We start from the raw sequence: 15,812 nt of genomic DNA, 5'->3' as shown, positions 1-15,812 counted from the left end.
CTACTACTACTACTTATAATATTCCAATTAATCAAATTTTAAACTGAACTCGTTGAAGAAATAGAAATTGTACTCATCAGATTTTCGACTAATTCTTCATGAATGATCAATGATCAACTATGAAATGTAACCATTTTAAAAACATTCTTTGTAGATACAAATATTAGTTATAATCATAAACTCTCATGAATTTTCATCATTTAAAACTTATATTTTGCACCATTATGGGCATCCAGCTCTCCACATTTCTCAGCACTTTTTGGTATCTTGTTTACTTTTTGTCAGGTGTCAGATTTTGCTGCACCACCGTGTGTGTGTGTGTGTGTGTGTGTGTGTGTGTGTGTGTGTGTGTGTGTGTATATATATGTATATATATATATATATATATGATTAAAATAGGATAAAAAAATCCAACGATATGATTAAAACGGAGGGGGAAAGACCTAAAAACTCGACGATTTTTCGCCCGTTTAGTGCGGGCTTTTTCAAGAGTAAAAATATAAAATACTCACTGAGTAGAAGATTAATTAAGAGTATATATAGAGAGTGATGGGGAGGGACAATATATTATACATATTGATTAGGTTGATGCAAAAATAATGTTTTTTTTTTTATATATATGTTTAAAATCAAAAAACAATGTTTTTGCACCAACCTAATACATGTGTATATACAATATGTGCTAAAAAAAAAAATAAATAAATAACCGGTGAAACAATACTGTATGTGGATATATATTATTGCTGTATGCAGACAACCAACCCTTGGGCAATGTGCATATTTTAATGCGATCATTTACTCAACCATAATTTTTTGCCCCTTTCATCTTTCTGCTGTTAATAATGTCCTGACCTCATTAGAATATTTTTAATTTTTGATTAAACTGAATTTTATTCTCTTTTAAACAATTAGCTAAATACTTTTTTTACTGCCACATAAATAAAAGTCATTAATGAAGGCTTTTGTCTGAGTCTGATTAAACCTGGGATAGTTCAATGAGAAAATCAACATTTGTGTAATATTCAGCAACGTTGTCAATAATTATATCTTTATTACTATTATTACATAAAATATTTATATAACTTTATGTGTGCAAATGAAAAAAAATATCTAATAACATTAGAAATAAAAATACTGTCACATTATTTCAACTTTTTGAAAGTTACAGTATACAAAAATATTTTAAGGTTTAATCCTGAATTTGTGTTTATATCTTTTTGCACAAGACATTTGAAATATTTAAATAGAGTAAATAATTAGTAAAGAAATTCTACCAAATCATCGTATTACTAAAATAAATTATATTTTCTGCTAAGCTTTCTAATGTTAACAATAACTTTTTTGTTTTTAAATTAATTTATACATCAAGTGTATTTTTCTATATAATACACAGATCTTTTAATTTCTTTATATGAAAATTCTAAAAAAAATATCCCAGTACAGATAAAAAAATTCTCTGAACTTTTTTCACCACGTTTATGTCCCCTTAAGTTTAAAATTAAAATCTATAATGTCATTAAATCTTATGTCTAGAATCCTTATTCTAATTTTTATAAAAATCCATTACATGATTTTGATTTTAGAAAATCTTTAAAACTTAAGGGGTATTCGGAATTGAAGTTCAGAGAATCTTGCTTATTTCGTGTTTAATAATTATGGATTCAATTTAATGCAAATCTGAAATATTTTAATTTTTAAATGGGATGTTGCCCCCCACCAAAAAAACACTTTCAAATATTCTAAAGTGAATTTTAGAAATTTTAGGGCTATTTTCAAAGAGCTTCCACTCCCTTTTTACAAAACTAAAGTTAATATTACCTGCTCTTGTTTCAAAGTTTGTTATGATTGGTTAATTAGTTTAGAAGTGAATCCTGTGTATATATGAATATCTATACATATACAAATACCTAAGTTTATATAAATAAAGATAACAATCAATTCTTTATCCTAGTGACCTGTTAATTAAGATCAGAAATGAAAGCGACAACGTTCACTGCTGTGGTCAGTGCATGCATCAATATTTGTAACTCTTATGACTTCATCTAGTTTAACTTCCACTGGGACTAGTTAGAAATTTATGAAAAATGATGAGGTCACTAATAGAAAGAAGCAGAGAGTACTGGAAATTTGGGGAAATTTATTGTCACTCAGATTCCAAAGAATGTCACATGTATTTACCAGTGATTCTTTACTGGTAATGACTTGAGAGAACTAAATAAAATAAGTATATGGATTGAGGGTGACTCCCCCCCCCTTTTTATTTTTGGCTACAATACTAAAATTAAGGGAAGATCTCCACTCTTTTCCCTGTATTGCTCCACTTACCCTTGATTTTTACCTTATAATGTTGAATGTTTAGTAAGGAGACATTACCATTTTTTTTTATTCAGTCTCCTCTCCAGTATGCTAAACGAGACCAGTGCTCACAGTGAGTACGAACTAATTATTATCATCATTTATTTGAATTTAAAAGGTCATACTCTATTGCATGTTTTGTCTGCCATTTTTTAAAATATGGTAAAGACGCATGTGAAGGCTGCTTTGCTTTGTCCATCTAAAAATAAAACTAGGTAATGTATATAAAGCCATTAATTGATCAGTATGATTTTGACTAAGGTTAGATTAACAACAGTTAAAAAAAATTAATATATCAAACTGAAAACAAGGGCAGAATTTAGTGAAAAAGGGATTCAGTACAACATGGACTCATAGTGACTGCTATCATTGCTTCTTGAATTTCATTGAAATCATAAAACGGCAAAAGGTAATCTAATTCCGAAAAAGACTGTATCTGATAAAATGTAAAACAAATGATCGATTTCAATGAAAACGGAAAAAAATAAAATAAAAAATAAAACATCTCATTTATTTATGATGTTCGATAGAAATTCTATGTTTTTTCTTAAAGGTTTTTATTTTGTTTTATTTCTTGTTGTCTTGTCTGCACTTGAAATATGCTATGACATAAATTTAATTTTAAATATATGTGTATATATATAAGTGATGGGACGATTCCAATATTTTTACCGATTCCTTATAAATACATTCCTAAATACATAAATTTACTATAAAAATATTTTTTTCTGATAACACATGTTTTCTTAAATGTAAAAATACACTTGCTTTCCTGGGAGTTTAAAATCAATAAATATTATTTTATTGCTAGTAGCAATGAATGATTTTGTTTTAAACAAAATCAAAAAAAAAAAAGAAGATAATTAAAGGAATCGTTTTAGGCATCGGAAAATAGGCACAACTTTTTCCGATACTGAGTTCCAATTTTTCAGATTCTCGATTCTCCGATTGATCGTCCCAACACTATATGTCTAGAGATTAGAAATACTCTATTGGAGGAAGCAACTAGTTTTAGGTGACGTTTGCATGAATTACAGACAATGCTCTCAAACGGCAACCACTTGGAGTTATGTGCTCAAATTTTCAGGATTTTTTAGTTTTTATGATGTCCATTTGTGGTGTAAGTTCCAACAAAATCTGAGGACATGGCTTTCAAAACTATTTTTGGATTATTTGACATGGAATCAGCCATATATGAAAAAAAAAAAGATATCTGATACCATTATTTCTAAAAATTCTCTATTTGTTTTATCATGAATATTTTTTTGGATATATATTTTCTCCGAAATATTAAAATTGTAATAACATCCATAATTTACATACTGTTATGCATTCAATCAGGTTTTGTTTAAAATTTATTAAATCTGAAGAAAAGCATCATTTTTAGTTGAGAACATTGCCTGCAAACGACTACTTCCTAATTTCTGTGCTTCAGTGCATTTTCTCATAGTTTTAGTATATTCTCTCTTAGCTGTCGCTATTTCTTTCTTACAATTACTTCTATAAAATTTTGTATGTTTATACTGGACTTATGAGAAATAAAATCTGTGGTATGCATGTTGCCTCTGAGCAATGGCAGCTACACAAGTAGAAGTAAACCGTTGGGGAGTCTCTTTTAAAAAAAAATTGTTATAAAAAGCGACTGAATTGTTTGGAGAGTTGTCAAATTTTAGTGGTGAAAAGGACGCTTGATAACTATTTTAATTTTAAATAATTAGAAATACATAAATTTTAACAAGTTAAATATTTTAATTTTAAATAATTAGAAATACATAAATTTTAACAAGTTAGATATTTTAATTTTAAATAATTAGAAATACATAAATTTTAACAAGTTAAATATTTTAATTTTAAATAATTAGAAATACATAAATTTTAACAAGTTAATTATTCTAATTTTAAATAATTAGAAATACATAAATTTTAACAAGTTAAATAAAGAACACCTAGGATTCTAATTTAAATAAATTTCTGAGAAAGTAAAAGTAAACAATTTGCTTAATATTATAATTTCTAATTTCTAAGTTTATTTGGTGACAAAATCAATACAAAAATAATTATGTCTAGTTTGTGGTTCGACTCACACCCTCTGTATCTAAGTATGGGGCATTAAGAGATTGAGCAAATATGAAATGGTGACGCTGTTTAAATACATAAATCGGACTCTTTTTCTGTTCTTTCTTTCTCTCTTTTTCTTTCCCACTCTTTGCCTTTAGTGTTGAATGTAATCAAACTGCTTATTAAAAAAGGACATGGAAGAGTTATAGAAAATGAAATAGTGAATAGCAAAAAAATTGTCTGTTATGAGTGACAGTAAGAGAACTTCTGACTGTAAAAGCAAAATCTTTTCCACCTTTATTTATGACTAATCAAAAATAAAATATTGATCAGGAATAAATATTGAAATTGATTGAAAAAATTATGTTTTTATCAACACTGACCAATACTTGGCATAAATAATTGATGAAACAGGTTTAATTATGTAACTCGTAATAAAAACAAACAAACTATTAATCACAAAAGTATGAGGAGAAAATTGTCTTTATTTTATGGACGGTGGATGACTCCTTTAACCCTCAAGGGTTGTGGGGGACACTGCATTATTTCATGCAGTGTGTCTCGGACAAGAATAGTCTGGCAGCACACATCCCTCTGCATGCTCCAGAGCACTTACAGCACTTAGTATTACCAAATAGTCACCCATTTTAGTACTGACCAGGCTCAACGCTGCTTAACTTCAGTGATCTAATGTGAACCGGTATGTCACCGTGATTATTTTATTTATAAGATTAAAACTAACAACTCTTTTCTCTACCAAGAAAAAGCTGCTGTGCTTAATAGTCTGATTATTCATCTAATTACTAGATAGACATCTGTCTGGTTGAGTTTTGCTTAATACCAATGTTACACATTTTTTTTTTTTTAACAACGCCAAACCTAATTTGTAGACAAATACAAAGTCTTTCTTTTCACCATTTGTTATATATCCCAATATGGAAGGGGTGGTGGTGAATGTTGTCATGTTTTATAGCAACTAGTCTGTATCTATAAAAGTGAGAATGTGTATGTGTTTATGTAAGGGGGGGCAATTCTCACCCTATATACTCAACAAATTTTTTATCTACAGACTTGAAATTTGGTATATAGGATATTCAGACATGTGGAAAACTTTTTAATCGGTTTTCATCCTGAAAAAAAAATGGCTGCTTAGTCAAAATTGAAAAAAATTGGTACATAAGTGTCATCGGATTTTTATCTGTTTGTGAACTGTTTCACAACTGTGCATGCGTGAATGGTTCGCATGACAGCTTTCTTATGTTAAGAATAAGTAGATTTGAAAATGGTTATCATACTTGACTCACTACCCTTAGGTTTTGCTTTCGATCTCAGCTTGAGTCTTTTTTTTTTACTTACAAGAACTGAACTGTTTAGAAAAAAAAACATAATACTCGCATGCACATGTCTCAGTTTCTTTTTGTTTTGGTTTTTTACTTTTTTTAAAGGAAATTTAATGTTACGTTTAATACCTACAATATTACTTCTTTTTTTAAAGGAAATTTAATGTTACGCTTAATACCTACAATATTTCTGTTTATAATAAGAAATCTGCATTAATTCAAATATAATATTTATGCATATTTTATGACTGTGCAATGCCGGGTGGCGTGCTAGTTATATAATATGTAGAAATTCTTATATAGTTTTTCTTAGGATTATATTTGATATTACTAATTTTACTATGTTTCGGCCAGTGTGCCAGCCTTCTTTAAGTGCATTATTATTTTTTTACCATATATATTTTTTTTGTTTTTGTTTTTAAACTATATTTAAATGTGATTTTATGTTTTGGAATTTTTTAAAAGAAGATATATAATTTGCATTATTTAAACAGAATGTCAAAACGAATTTAAAGAAAATAAATTAGTATAAATTCTACTTCACACTGAATTTTGTTCTTTTATTTCTGATTTGAAAATCATTCTGGTTAAAAATTTGTTTTTGATAAGACTGATTTTGTAGCTGCAACAGTCAAGCGGAAAGTAAAAGGTCAATCTCCTTAGCACGCTGTCAAGATTTAAAACTAACGTGAGTTTGTGTAGACTGGTTTTGGATCAGAAACGTGATGAGAATGTATGAAGATACGCCTCTGACGGAGCTAGGCCTGAGTTACAGCTTACCTATCAATAGAGAAAAGCAACCTAAGAAGTGAGCTTCTGTGAATAAATAGCCAATGAAATTGCTTACTGGAAGAAGCAGATAGAATTTGACTGGATAATATCAAGTTACCTTACCTTGAAAAGCTGTAACAGTTGCAAATTTGTTCAGGCAGTTAAAAGAAGTTTTTAAGGTTTTCTAAAGTTTGTTTAATTCGAGCTGTTTTTTCTGGATTTAAGTGAAATAATTTCTGGAAATATTTTTTATGTAATAGAAGATATTATTCACGTAAGTGGCAGCGCCTCTGTTAAGCTTGTCAAGTGATGGGATCAGAGAAGGGGGAAAAAAAAGTTTGTAAATGAATTCTTTGCATACATGTGGCATTAATTTGAGTATGAAAGGGAATAGTGGCTATAAGGAGGACAGATTGAAAAGGACAGATAATTAAATTTTTGAGAGCGAAAAGAGAACAATAGTCATTGACAGTTAGTGTTGCAAATTAAAGTTTAAGTTAAGAATTGCAGACAAATTGCGGCGTTGGTGAGAAGGAATTCTGACTTTTTTTTGATTAAATTTTAAAATCAACAAACCATTTTGTTTCAGAGCAGTTTTATCCATCCATTTATTGTGCTTTAGTTTGAAGTAGCATGTATGTCATTAAATACAGACGTTAATCGAATTATCTTCGTCTAAATGCATCGAAACAGTTTTAGAAAATGCTCCTATTGGTCGGTTGATCATGCTTAAGTTTGATATAACATTTTTGACTTACAGTTCAAATGTTATTTACATCCGTTTGTCATGTTTAAATGTTAAATAGCACTTTAGGCTGGCAGTTAAACTTAATTTTAAAAATGAAAAAAAAAATAGAAGCATTTTCGTTGGTCTGTCACGTTTATATTTCAAATGTCATTTCATCAGTCTTTCATGCTTAAGTTTCTAAAAATTTTCTAAATGCGTAAATTGAATGATTGTCTAATGAGAGTACATTCACTCTGGTTTAACTTTTTTCATTCTTCGTGAAAGCTTATCATTAAAACTTTTGAAACTTCAGTATTTTTTTCATTGTGTTTAATGTCAACATGTCACCAACAAATCTTTCATCTGCATTGGCTTCAGTTGATTACAAATTGAACAATTTTGATTTATACAACGTTAGACAGCATCTAAGAAGAATGATAGCAATGGTTTCACGACTTCTATTTTGTTTTTCTTTTCATTAAGTAAGACAATCTTAGTCTGTTTTTTTTTTTTTCAGGATCATGAAATAAATCTTTTGCTACTAATCAAGAAAAACCTTAAAATAAAATTTTTTTAAAAAAACACAATTTATAAAGTCTTGGTTAGTTTTGAAATATCACAAAATATTTTTTAGAAAACTGTCATGAGTTTCTGAATTTTTGATATGAGGATTGATAATTCATATTTAGATAGTTCAGACTACTACTCTCATCTTGAATGTCATTTGCATATGAAAGACCTGTGGCGTAGTGAATAAAGTACTTTGTAAATTGATGATTCAATACTTGGTGCAGATGACACTAAAATACATTTATGAATATTAAGATGAGGATTGATTATTCATATTATTTGGTTTCTTTGGACTAGTGTTCTCATCTTGAGTGTTATTTTCACAAAATTTTGGTTGAGATAACTTTCAACCTTCTTCATGTGTATCTTGTCAAACTCGGGAATTTTTTTGTCTAACTCAGGGATCTATACAAAATTTCAAACTGAACTCTTTATTTAATCCACAATGCTAGCATTTATTCTGTCAGTCACCAGTCATGATCGAGTAGAAGTTCTATGTAATTCACAATTGTATCTTCAGTGTCAACCCGCACTGAGGATTAAACCTTCAATCTTCAGGAGAGTGTAATTTTACCAAGTACTTTATCCACTATACCACAGGGCCTTCCAGAATCTGACAAGATGCACCATTTAAAAGATCGGAGGTTACCTTGATTGAAACGTTGTGAAAATAACACTCAAGATGAGAACAGTAGTTTAAATGATCCAAATAATATGAAACGTCATGAGTACAAATAAAAGTTAGTGGTTGAATACTGAGAGTTTAAAATAATTACTTTAAAATAATTTTTGAGTTAGACATTTGTTTTTACTCAAAGTATTTTATAAGCATGCAACATAAGCGTCAAGATGCAGTGCCTATTTTCACATATGAATAGGTTTCTTGAGAAACTGGGTTCAGTGGATGACAAGCAGGAAGGGGAGAGATTCCAGCAGAACCTGAATGAGACAGAGACCAGGTATCAGGGTCGCTGATATGCAGCCATATTATCAAGTGTTGATCAAGAGACGTGTCTATCAGGCATGTATATATAATTTGACGATCTGTGGAAGAGAAACTTGGCCAGTGAGGGTTGTGAATATGTGATGCATGGAGAGAAATGATATGAGAATGATAAAATGTGTTTTGTGAATCTCAAAGATTTACATGACCTCAGATGGTTAGATTTCGATAGCATAGAGAGATATGTAGTGAACAGTAGACTCCATTGATTTGGTCACATTAAAAGATGAGAGTTCTCGGGTCAGTAGATGTAGAACAGTTGAGGTAGCAGGGCTAGTTGGTAGGAGAAATCTGAGGAAAAGATAAGTGATAATGATAGATTAGTTTGAAAGTGAATTTTTAAAAACCACCCATGTCATGCAATGCATATAGAAATTGCCCCCACCCAACAGAAACTTAAAAAGATTTTTTGTTTAATTATTAACTTTCTTCTATTGTTGCATTTTACGCTTTTCAAAACCTTGAAATAATTTAATTGGTTTCAAGTACCTTAAAGAAAAAAGAAATCAAGCATGCTTGTATAATAATAATCCAAATGATTTCTGAATGAACACCGTTCCCTAAATGCATGCACTGTGTTTCTTTTTTCTTTCTTTATCTTATTAATCATGTTAAGATTCTAGTATTGGCAGTCAGAATTTGCAAATTGCATACATTCCAGTCAGATAGAGACATTGTATACAAAACTTGCTAAAGGCGTGTGTGCGCGTCAGTGGGATCCCAGAGCGAAGCCTCCCATCCCTCAAGTTCAGCCCCACTAAAATCAACTCTGTCGTTCAACTCTTTCAGCTGCCAATCTGCTGTTGAAACAATTCATTGCCAATCCATTTCACCCACCTGACTGTGTCCTCTAAATATATCTACTCTGTCTTATCCCAGTTACTCTCAGTTGGTTTCAAATGAAAATCAGACATGTCCACTTTATTTCTTGTTCGTCTGAATTCTTTATCATGACTCCCCACCCTTTTGCCCAATGAGCCAATTCCTTTAATAGTTTCGTTCATAACCTTTTCTAGTGGACGTGGGACAGTCTATTACACTTTTATTACTTTTCTTATTAGATATTAGACATTTATCTTTTTGAAGATATGACTAATTATATTTAATCTGTAATAATCTGCTGTGATGAAAGTTGTTGAATTTAAAAGCTTTATAATTAATCTTTTTAATATAAATGGATAAAATTGAAAGTATAAATATTCTTTTTTTTAAATTAAAATAAAAATTCATTAACAAAATTAGTCGTATGATATTTTTGTGCATTGTATTTTATGTTTACCCATTTGATATCATAAAATTATATAATTGCAGCCAATCAGGTCTTTTTTTTTTTTTTTTTTTTTTTTAAATTATGACTAAAAGAAAAATTAAGATGGTGCTATCAGTGTTTCTGTGTCAGCTACAGATATAGAAATTACTAAATAGATTTCAACCAAACTTTCTATATAAGTCATGTAAGGTTGACTTAAATCAATACTAACGATCATTAAAGATAAAGAAAAAATGATTATTGATTTTAATTTTTATTTTTTGTTTAATATAAGAAAAAAATGGAAGTAATTTTCCCTGTGATTGCTCCTGTGTATATCCTAGGCAATTAAGTTACACCCTTGCAAATGGGCGGGGGTGGGGGTGGTAGTAAATAGAGACTAGCAGCTAGACATGTTTTGTTTTTTTTTTTTCAAAATCTTTTGAAATTTTTTATTGTCTTTTGAATCTTTCTGCCACATTCAAAATCTTCACATGCTAAACTATTTAAGAACTACTGCTCTACCATTCAATTATAATAATAAAAAAACATTCTGTAAATGTTTTGAATAAGAATTGCTTTGTTTCTTGTTTTCTAAATAGAAAAATAAAACTGTATTTCCCAGAATTTAATTAAGAAATAAGTCTATACAAAGAAATTCTTATGTTATACATAAGCATCGATGAATATTTTACTCTGTTGGAAATTTGATTGTACTTTATAACCACGACTGTAGAGTCATAGCTAAATAAATGATTTAGAAGTCGGTGAAAGTTCTCCCATGGTGATTTAAAGAAGGAAGTGATGCACGAGGGGGTCCTAACCCCCAAAATATCAAGAAATTTTGTTTTGCCATTTTTTCTTGTATAACATTTAAAAACAAAACTAAAAAACCTATTGAATTCATTATCCTTTCAAAAATATTCTCATCCGCTTTATATATATATATATATATATATATATATATATATTACTAGCAAAAGTACCTGTCGTTGACTGGGTTCAAAAACAGCCTACAGAAAATGGACTCTGATTCATGAAAGTACATCTATATCAAAAATTATGCCAGATCAATCATACCCATTCCTATGTCTCGATACATCTATCATTATATGTAATCAGTTTTCTATAATAGTCAATCATATAGGAGCCTATTCGTGACCAGACACACACACAGACGTTCAGCTTTATATTATATAGTTATATTATATATCTATAATATAAAGCTGTGTGTGTGTGTGTCTCTGGTCACGAATTGGCTCCTTTTTGGTTGACTATTTTAAAAAAACTAATTACATATAATGATAGAAGATGTATCGAGGCACAGGAATGGGTATGTTTGATCTGGCAGAACGGTGGTTCATTAAAATTGTGGGGTCTGCGTTTACGCCTGGTCCACAAAGTATGGAAATAAAAAATTAAAAAATTAAAAAAAAAAACGTTTACAAGTGTTTTTGATATAGATGTACATAATAATACTTTGATAAGTATGTTTTAACTTAAATAGGGATGGTATAATAAAATTGTGGGGTCTGCGTTCGCACCTGGCCTCCATAGAATGGAAATAGGCACAAACTTTAATAAAGACTTTTCATATCTACCTGTGTAAGTATACTTTGATAATTATGTTTCAGTTTGAAGAAATAAGGTATAATAAAATTATGGGGTGTTCGTTCGCGCCTGATCTCCATAAAATGGAAATATGTCACAAAGTTTAACAAGTTTTTTTTTTTTTTATATAGATCCATAGAATATTGTGATAAGTGTTTCAGTGTGAACAGGTATAGTATAATAAATTATGGGGTTTATCTATTTTATTTTACTTTCATATTTTGTTTTGGTTTTGATACCCCCAAATTCGAAGCTATCTCATTACAACCCTTCCTTTTCATAACCTATCATACTTTAATAAATCAGAGTCCATTTCCTGTAGGCTGTTTTTGAACCTGGTCAGAATCAGATGCGTGACCATTTGCTACTTCCAGGTGCTGTATGCACTCTCTGCTTATCACGGCATTGTTTCCAGTCATCCTGGACTTCTCTTCATTGCCACTGGACTCGAGCAATGCTGATTCAGTCGAGGTGTGGTTGGGGATTGCACAACCCTTGCCTCATAATTACACGTGAAGCTGCCCCTACAGGGGGTATCCTTTGTCTTTTGAGACTGAACGGAGGCATCAAAGTAAGTAGCAGGTGATATACTTTAACTAAAGTGTTCTATCCAAGAAAGGAGGGATTATAGTTATCCACGGACAGTGTTTCGCTGTATTCAGTGTGGCTAGACTAGCACCCATCCCAAGCCAAGATTCCAAACCTAAAATCAACCAATTTATAGACAACGGTTTTACCTATATATATATATATATATATATATATATATATATATATATATATATATATATATATATATATATATATAATCTAATTTAATACTGCTAGTCGAAGATTTCTTAAGTTGTAATCAAACTTTAAATTTCCAGTAGTTGGAATCTTACTACAAACTCCAGTTTTGTTTGAACCAGGCATTCAAAAAATAAGGCATGTAACAAACATTTCCTAAAAGGCTACTTAGCATTTTATCTGCATTTCTTAAATATATTAAATGGCCAATCCCAACCAATTAGCTTAGTTATTTCATGCAATTGCCCTAAAAAAATACAGTAGTAGTTTCAGAAATATTTAAATATTCTCTTTGCGGGTCTACCGTCAACACCAACGACCACCATGAATTTGTTGTTGGAATACGATTGATGAGATTATCAACGCAATAGCATACAGTAGTGATAATTAATTCAGTTTTCATTTTAAACAAGTTGGTATACTAAGATTTGAGCGGCTAGTTTACCTTACTCTTTTAGAGATCAAATCATACCTTTTCCGGTATTTATGTTGAATAAGGACTGTAATATTGTTTGAATTTTTCAGGGCAGTTTATGTAAAATGCAGAAAGGTGCTGAAACGCGAAGTCAATGAAATCATAGCAGCCAACGTCATTTAAGCACATTTATTTTCTATTGTTAGTTTATTATAAAAAAGCAAAAAAACAAACAAACTTAATATTTATCTTGATTTGAACAAAAATAAAATAAAAATAAAAAACATAAAATATAAAAAAAATTTGTTTGCTATCAGTTATTTGTTATGAAAAATATTTATTCACGAAATTAACATGTTTTTTTTTCTTGACTTGAAGTTTAATTTTCTTCACGTTTCATAAAAATTGTCAAATAATTATTCATTGTCTTTTCTTCGTAAGAACAAAAAGAACATTGTTTTCATTTTTTTCAATTAATTTTTCATTGAATTATCTTTGTAATAACAGAAATAATATATTTTTCATTGGAAAAATTGGATAGCCATTGTGCAAAAAAAAAAAAAAAAAAAAAAAAAAAAAAAAAAATTCTGGCATTTTACGTAAACGGCCTGGAATATTCCAACGATAGCACAGTCGTTATTCTGCAAAAGTACCAATTTTTAAATGGTGTAAGTGCAAGTGAAGCATTAGATCTGACTAAACTCGAATCTTGCACATTGCAACAATTGCCATTTTATCTGAGGGAGGGAAGGGAATATTCATAATTTTTCCCCTTTTCTTCGGTTATTTTAAAATCTTAAAACAAAAATGCAGATTGTGTTATGGGTTTCCCTCATAAAAAGAGACCAACTAAAAGGCGACAGATTTTTACTACCTCACCGACCAATTGTATTTGTCGTTTAAAAACATTAGTTGTCACAGATAACTTTTCTTTTTCCATTTCTTTTTTTCTTTTTTTTTTTTTTTTTAGATGCGTCCTCACACGAGAATCGTTTATCTTTTACACTTCAGTTTGAAAAACCATTTTCATCAAGAAATGTGAACATTTAACGAACACATTAAATGTTTCTGTTTGTGGACCAGTCCGTTACACTCAAGTTTTAAATAGCATTTTTTTTTTCAATTTTTTTTTTTTTTTTTTTTTTTGAAACATTGAAATTTCTCTCTAAATTCTGCCAGTCTTTGAATTGACTTGTCAATCTTACTCTTGAAATAACAGGTTTGTCAATGAAAAAGCATTTCATTGGACTGTAGGATGATGGTGAAGGTGGGTTGTTTTTGATAGTCGGCATAGTATAGTGAATAGAAAGCAGCTGTTGGTCTTTCTAATTTAAACATAGTAGTTTACTCATTGAATGTCAATGTCCTCAGCTGTGGTGAATGTAGCAGTTGCAGAGATGTGGATCATTTTTTTCTTTTGTGTCTGGGGTAATAGAAGCAGTTGAAAAGAACAACAAATTACACCATTATTAACTCTGGTATGCGATTTACTTCTACTTGCAGCTAATATATCAAGATTAACCGCATTTTCCTCTTCTAGTCCTCATAGGGTTTACAAGGACTCTAAACCCGAATTCTTGTGTGGCATATATCTTAATTAGATGGAACTAACTTTCTCAAGAAGGAAGTTTCTAGGGATTATTTAATTCTCAAGCATTCCAAAGTCGCATGTATAACTACCTATATACATCAACTTAATTCTAAATTTATTTTTCTATAGAATTTTCCACTTTCTACTGAATTTTTAACCTTATGTGGAAAATACCGTTCTTAACATTATTTACGCACACCCACATCTAAATATGGTTACATGTCTATCACCTGTGAGTTTAGAATAGAATTTTTAACGCTAAACGCATAGTTTGAATGGATGCATTTTAAGACAAAATTTTGCTTTTTTTTAGCTTTCAATTTTACATTAATTCCTATCCTTTTTGTGGATTCACCAAACCGGAATCACTAAATGTCACTGGTGATTTTTATCATGACCTTATAAACTCTGCGTGTCTTACACTGAAATAATCTTCTTAAACATTTTTCAATAAAATCTTTAAAATAAAAAAAAGAAAAAAAAAAGAGATACCTCCTCCATTTTTTTTTTCAGTGCACCATAAGAGGTGAAACTTAACCTAAAAATAACAGACGCCTTTCTTTGAATTATATTTAAATAGAATTGGAATCATTATTTTGAATTAAATTTTGAATTCATTTTCTAATATTTGATAACCTAAACTATTTAAATATGATCGTTCGGACAAACATTATTTCCTCGCAAGAAAATTCCTCTTGTACACATCGTTAATGTTAATGTATATGAATTTATACTTTTTTCAAGAATATCAGTGAAAGTGATAAAGTAACTCTGACAGAACTTGGCTTGCTAAACCTACAGTCTGTCCCTGCACACACTACATTACAGCAGTACATTTCAGTATATATATATCTCACCCAAACCTCTGGCCTTGATGGAGGGGAGACTAAAACTTGCTTCTATAGTTTTAAATGATTTGAAATAACAGCAAGGGGAGACTTGATTCCAAATATTTCTCGTATGTTATGTCTCCCCTCTCTTGGAAATAGGGTACAATTATAAATATCTCCGGTATCAAATAATCCTTATACAATGTGAAATTTACTTTATGTATGAAAACCAAAGGGGGGAGATATAACATGAGAAATATTTGGAATCAAGTCTCCTCTCGCTGTTATTTCAGATCATTTGAAACCATAGCAAGTTTTAGTCTCCCCTCCATCAAAGCTAAAGGTTTTGGGGAAATATCAGATATTTTGTAATTCATATGCAAAACTAGGAAAACAAATGACTATGATTGAAACATTTTATGGCTGTAAGAAAGTGCCAAAAATAGGATCTGGATGATGGCTGATCCCCTTAATGTGCGATGTTAAGGGCAAATGTCACATAG

General features: G+C 30.1%; 1 protein-coding gene across 1 annotated transcript in view; it reads left to right on the top strand.

The window, feature by feature from the left end:
• Positions 1-15,812, top strand: part of LOC145297487 (endosome/lysosome-associated apoptosis and autophagy regulator family member 2-like) — a 305,309-nt gene that overhangs the window by 94,429 nt on the left and 195,068 nt on the right. The window lies entirely within an intron of this gene.

Source organism: Euprymna scolopes, chromosome 18 (assembly GCF_053919585.1).
Source record: "Euprymna scolopes isolate OS-2025 chromosome 18, ASM5391958v1, whole genome shotgun sequence".
In the NCBI taxonomy this organism is placed as follows: Eukaryota; Metazoa; Mollusca; class Cephalopoda; order Sepiida; family Sepiolidae; genus Euprymna; species Euprymna scolopes.
This window is presented reverse-complemented; position numbering and strand designations above follow the sequence as displayed.